Source organism: Petaurus breviceps, unplaced genomic scaffold, assembly GCF_028583685.1.
Source record: "Petaurus breviceps papuanus isolate PSGF00001 unplaced genomic scaffold, PetGlider_PUasm1.0 225, whole genome shotgun sequence".
Taxonomy (NCBI): domain Eukaryota; kingdom Metazoa; phylum Chordata; class Mammalia; order Diprotodontia; family Petauridae; genus Petaurus; species Petaurus breviceps.
Genome location: NW_027185889.1, coordinates 11,496,237 through 11,502,978, shown reverse-complemented (window position 1 = coordinate 11,502,978; position 6,742 = coordinate 11,496,237). Strand labels below are relative to the sequence as shown.

The 6,742-nt window shown below is 41.6% G+C and overlaps 1 pseudogene; it reads left to right on the top strand.

The window, feature by feature from the left end:
- The first annotated feature begins 248 nt into the window (after window positions 1-248).
- On the top strand, window positions 249-2,044 carry LOC138166581 (splicing factor, proline- and glutamine-rich pseudogene; annotated as a pseudogene).
- Window positions 2,045-6,742: the final 4,698 nt, after the last annotated feature.

Genomic DNA, 6,742 nt, shown 5'->3' with positions numbered 1-6,742 from the left:
CTAAGCCATGACTTCCACTCACCGCCACCGGGCATGGGCCTGAGCCAGAATCGAGGGCGCTGGGGCCAGGCCCGTAAGCCCTCCATCTCGCCGCCTCTGGGGCAGGTACTGGCGCAGCAACAAGTGCAACAGGCTCCGCGGCCTCCCAGGCCTCATCCGGGCGATCAGCCCCTCCTGGGGGGGGGCCTCAGCAGACTTCTTCAACGCTGGCCTCGGTGTCCTCTGGCTTTGGCGGGCCCAATGGCAAGATGCCCAGAGGGCCGAAGCCTGGCGGGCGGGCCTCACTCCTCCCGGAGGACACCCGAAGCCGCCACACCGGGGCGGCGGGGAACCTCGAGGGGGCCGGCAGGCTGCCGTATCACCAGCAGCAGCCGGCGCCCCATCACCAGGGCCCCTCGCTGGGAGGGCCCGAGGGCCGCAGCGAAGAGAAGATCTTGGACTCGGAGGGCTTTAAAGCAAATTTGTCTCTGTTGATAAGGCCTGGAGAGAAAACTTACACATAGCGATGTAGGTTATTTATTGGAAATCTGCCAGCTGATATTACAGACGAAGACTTTAAAAGATTATTTGCTAAATATGGAGAACCTGGTGAAGTCTTTATCAACAAGGGCAAAGGATTTGGTTTCTATCAAACTGGAATCTAGAGCCCTGGCAGAAACTGCAAAAGCAGAACTTGATGATACACGCATGAGAGGGCGACAACTTCATGTTCGTTTTGCCACGCATGCCACTGCCCTCTCTGTACGAAATATTTCACCCTATATTTCCAGTGAATTATTGGAAGAAGCATTCAGCCAATTTGGACCTATTGAAAGGGCTGTCGTAATTATTGATGATCGAGGAAGATCTACTGGAAAAGGCATTGTTGAATTTTCTTCTAAGCCAGCTGCAAGAAAAGCATTTGGAGTGTTTTTTGTCGACAACAGCTCCTCGTCCAGTCATTGTGGAACCACTTGAGCAACTAGATGATGAAGATGGTCTTCCTGAAAAGCTTGCACAGAAGAATCCAATGTATCAAAAGGAGAGAGAAAACCCTCCACTTTTTGCTCAGCACGGCACCTTTGAGTTTGAATATTCCCAGAGATGGAAGTCTTTAGATGAAAGGGAAAAGCAGCAAAGGGAACAGGTTGAGAAAAACATGAAAGATGCAAAAGACAAACTGGGAAGTGAAATGGAAGATGCATATCACGAGCATCAGGCACATCTTTTGCGCCAGGATCTGATGAGGCTTCAAGAAGAGCTGAGACAGATGGAGGAACTTCATAATCAAGAAATGCAGAAACGCAAAGTACAGTTAAGACAAGAGGAAGAACGACTTAGAAGAGGAGAAGAAATGGTGATTCTCCAACATGAGATGGAAGAGCAGATGAGACACCAAAGAGAAGAAAGTGACAATGGGATGGGATACATGGATCCACGGGAGAGAGAGATAAGAATGGGTGCAGGAACAATGAACATGGGAGATCCCTATGGCTCAGGAAGCCAGAAATGTCCACCTTTAGGTGGTGGTGGCATAGGTTATGAGGCCAGCCCTGGAGTTCCACCAACAGCCCTGAATGGTTCCATGATGGGAAGTGACATGCATACTGAGTGCTTTGGGCAGGGAGGAGCTGGGCCTGTGGGTGGGCAGGGCCCTAGAGGAATGGGACCTGGAACTCCAGCAGCATTTGGTAGCGGGAGAGAAGAATATGAAGGCCCAAACAAAAAGCCCCGTTTTTAGATGTGATATCTACGCTTTCATTCCAGTTTGTTTTTTGTCTTTTCTTGTTTCGACACCGATCTTTTTAATTCTTGCATTTTAGTAAGAAAGCTACATTTTTATGGATGTTAGAAATTCATTGACCTAATATTTGTAAATGATCTGTTTGGGGGAGTAAAATTATGTAATACAGTGTTTCAAAAAGGGAGAAAATTTAGCTTTTTTTGATGTATAACGTCCCTAAAGTTATGGCAGTGTACCTTGTGCCACTGAATTCCCAAAGTGTACCATTTTTTTTTTACTGTACTTCAAATAAACAGAAAAAACTAGCTATAAAAAAAACAAGCATCACATCAGTACTTATAGAATTGTTGTGAGGATCAAATGAGATTATAATTTTAAAGTGTTTAGCACCATAGTGATTGGTGCATAGTAGGTGTTTAACAAATGCTTGTTTCCTTTCCCCTCTGCTCCCTATTCCCCTGTAACTCATAATTTTACAGAGATGCCTTGAGCATTGAGAGGTTAAGTAATTTGTCCAGGGTTACACTGCTTGTTTGTGTCAAAGGAAGAATTTGAATCCGGGTTATTCCTGCTGTTGCTACTTCTGCTACTGCAAGTGTTGTTGCTAATACTACTACTGTTGCTATTTTGCAACTGCTACTGCTGCTGCTGCTACTACTACTATGGCTGCTGCTACTTCTGCTGTTACTACTGCTGCTTCTGCTATTGCTGCTACTACTGCTGTTGCTGCTACTTCTACTGCTGCTGCTACTACCATTGTTGCTTTTACTGCTGTGGCTGCTGCTATTGCTGTTGCTGCTAATACTACTACTGTTACTGCTGCTACTTCTGTTACTACTACTACTACCCGTGTTACTGCTACTACTGCTGCTGTGGCTGTTGCTACTGCTACTTCTACTGTTGTGGTTGCTGCTGCTACAACTGTAGCTGTTGCTGCTTTTGCTGTTACTGCTGCTGCTGCTGCTGCTGCTACTGCTTCTGCTATTACTGCTACTACTACTAGTGCTGCTGCTGATCCTCCTCCAGCTCATATAGTATAGCTAAGGTTTGACAGACATAGGCACATAGACAGACATTATCCAATTTGAGCCTCACAACAACCTTGTGAAACTGGTTTTATGTAGCTAAAGAGGCACAATAGGTAGAGAGTTCGGCTCAGAGTCAGGAATACCTGGTTTTAAGTCCCATACCTGACACATATTGACCCTGGGCAATTCACTTAATACTGAAAAGTTAAGTGATTTGTCCATGGTCAATATGTGTCAGTTCAGTATTAATTAAATTTCATTAGTTAAATTAATGAGTTATTTAAATTACATCTGAGAGAGACAGAGAGAAAATCAATGACCAACTTCTCCTCACTATGGATTCCCAGACCAAAATTCCCTTCCCTGGTTTCTTCTTCCTTTTATATTAGAATACAAGCTCCCTTACAGAAATGCTTTTTCAATCAATGACTTTATATATACTCTGTCCTTTGAACCACACCACAGCCATGTAAGGTACTATCATCCCAATTTAGAGATCAAGAAACTGATTGTCAGAGATGCTGGCACTTGCCCATGGTCCAGAACATCCTGACCCCCAGAGAGTTTTACCCTCCATGTCCCTCTTCCTCTCCAAATCCCAGCTGTTATTTATGGAACAATACTATATTTATAAAGCATTTTATACATTATCTTATTTGGACTGTAAATTACATGAAGACCCAATCTAATGGTATTTGGAGGGGTCCATCACTCAAAATTTGTTTATAGTAATGGTCATGAGGTTTCATAGGTGGAACATTCACATCAGGGAAGTTGTAGACCCTTGAAATATTGGCCTATTACAGACTACTGTCATGTCTAAATAGGGATTGACCTATGAAGCTAAATATTTAGAATAACTTTTAAAATTTCTTCTAGCTCTTTTACTTTTTCCCAGAATGCAACTGAAATCCCCTCACAACACTAAAGGATCATTTCATTAAGTTGATATCAGGCTTTACAGTTAACAAGGACCTTCATACATTGTCTCATCTCTTAAGCATCTCAAAGAATTCACGAATTTAGCCTCTCCCATTTCTGTTGGAGGGCGTACATATGGACAACTTGGCTCTTTTCCCTGGCTCACTTGACCTCGCTGATCATACTTCTTCTGATCCAGATTTTATCTTTCAAATATTCACATTCTCTGTGTTATAAAAGCCTTCCCGTTGACCTGTTTAAAGGGACCCATACTCAGAATCCTCACATGCAAAAAGTTTATATTTAACCTCATTTCTTTTTTTAAACCTGCATCCAACTTTCCATCAATCAACAAACATTTATTAAGTGCCTATATGTGAGAAGCAGTGTGGCATACCAGATAGACCAAGAAAACAAGAAAACCTTGGCTTTAAGCCCTGTCTGCGACATGTTCTGACTATGTGACCTGGGTCAAGTCACTTAACTTTTCAGTGCTCTAGGAGCTCTCTAAGACTCTGAGTTGCAGCATATGAAGAACTGTTTTAATTGTGAGGTTTTTTTTGGAGAGAGAGTAAATATGTGACTAATAGAATCCTTATGATAGAAGAAAAAGAAGCAGACAAAGAGGCTGGGAGTTATAGCATTTCCAGAGGAAGATTCTTCATCAAAGATACAAGGAACTATATAAAGGTGATTGCACACAATCCTTGCTCCATCTGTGTGTGTTAAGTGCTGAGATATATATATGTGTGTGTGTGGGTGGGTGTGTATTTGTATGTATAGATGCACACATAAATATGTATATATGTGTATACGCACACATATATAAAACACAAGTGAAACAATTCTTGCTCCTCAAATGACTAACATGCTATCATGGTAGACAGCATGCCCATATGTGCAATGAATACAATGACATTTTTATTAGGTATGTTGGGGAGTGCTGTGGTTTGTGGTTATCAGATAAGGGAATCAGGAAACATTGATCCTCCCAATTTTATTTCCCACCCAATCTCAAATGTGGCAGCTGCTCTTAGAAATGCTAATGCCAATACCTTCATATCCTCTTTGACCACATCTTTGACATCTCTCTCATGCTAACCTTTCTCCCTATAGCTTTCACCCTCCAATCCTTCTGCTGTTTCCCTCTATTCTCTCTTCTCACAAACTCCCATGCGCATCTGATCTCTGAAATTTCAACATATCTCCAGTGTATGGTGAGGGCAAAAGTTTAAAAATAAGTATTTTAAAATTTAATTTTAAATTTAAATGTTTGAATTTAATTTTCAATTTTAAAAATTTAAATAAAAAATAAAAGTCATAGGATCATAGATTTTGAGCTGGGAGATCCTTTGAAGGTCACTCAATCCAATCCCTTTATTTTGCAAATGAGGAAAGTAAGGCACTGAGAGAGGAAATGATTTACCTATGGTCACATAGCTAATAAGTTTCTGAGATGGGATTTGAGCCCAGGACTACCAGACTCTGAGTTTAAAACTCTCTAAAGCACAACCTGTCAAGTCATACTTTTTCCTCATGTTACCCTTCTCTTCCCCAAACCTTCTCACAAGTGCTAATCATTAAATTTTCAATTGACAATGTCCCCAATTAAAGTTTGATTTATTGTTTTGTTAATTGTCTAAATTTAAGAAAGTGATGGAGAAAATGTTAATGATAAAAATTCAACTCAAAAGCATTTGATACATATTCTCATTTTGGAGAGCCGCTTGTTAAATGTTTACTAACACATCCTTGACCATCACTTGGTACAGCATCAGCCATACTTGTAAAATCTGATGCCTTCAAAACCTTAACCTTCTGTTCCTCCTGTGATTGTTCTGTTTTTGAACCGTACCAAGTGGTGTCTGGCTTGGGCTCACCATGTGCTCTCACTTACCAGTTCATTCACGTCTTGCCTCGTCCCCAGGAAGCCATGCACTATCTCCTCTAGTAGCACATTTTATTCTTTTCGTCCTCACCAGTAATGCTCACCCTAGCTTTCTCACTTACAGAAGTTCATTTGGCTCTCACAATTACTCTGGGGTGCCAAGTAGATCAAATATGGCTCCATTATACAGATATAAAAGCTCAGGCACAGAGTGGTCCTTTGGTATATCTCAGGTTCTACACCTTGGTGAAGCTCTAGAACGATAATCAAGCTCTTCAGCCCCCTGCCTGATGTTCTTTCCCATAAACAGCACTACTTCTCTTTCTCTTCCTGTGTTAAGGACTAAAAGTTCTATTACTCACATATTTCTTCTCTCTCCCTTTTTAAAATAGAAACTTTTTAATAAGCTTCAAATTGATGAGATTTAGGCTCCTTGAAGCACCGCCCTCAACTGGCTCAGTTTTCAAGCATCATCTTCCAACTCCTAATGAACCTTGGCTCTTGCCCCCATCTGGATGTATCAGGGCTCGTCTACTGGATGCCCCTAATCACCGTGTTCTCTATCTTGACTCCCACGCTGTCCCCAGGAACTGTTTTTCTGTTTCCTGTCCCATTCCTTACCCTTTTCTCTTGCACTCAATTAATACCCTGTTTTTGTATATTAGCCTGGGATCATATTAAGTAACCACCATATTCTCTGAATCTGGCTCAGAGAAATAGCTGGCCATTCCCAAGCCTGGGGAATTACTAAAGGCCTTCAGTCCTCCACTCAGACCGAAGATGCCCTCATTCTATCCTTCTCTGCTATTCTCTCCAGGGAGAAGAATTCTTCCTCTTCATTATTCTAGCTGACAATAACAATAACTAGCATTGATACAGAAAATCCCCAAAGCCTTGCTGTAGTTTTAATTTTGGGACATCCTGTATAATGCTTTTAGGTTTTCAAATCCCTTCATATATGTTACACTATATGGTCCCATGAGGTATTTGGGCTATTATCATCCTCATTTTATAGATGGGGAAACTGAGTCTTAAGGAGACTAAATAATGACTTGTCCAGAGTCACAGAGTTAGTAAATATTCAAGACAGGATTCAAGTTCATGTCTTCCTTACTCCAAATATAGCATTATCTATTGGGCCATCTGGTTTCCTTAGGAGAAGAATGTCATAAATCTGAGAAA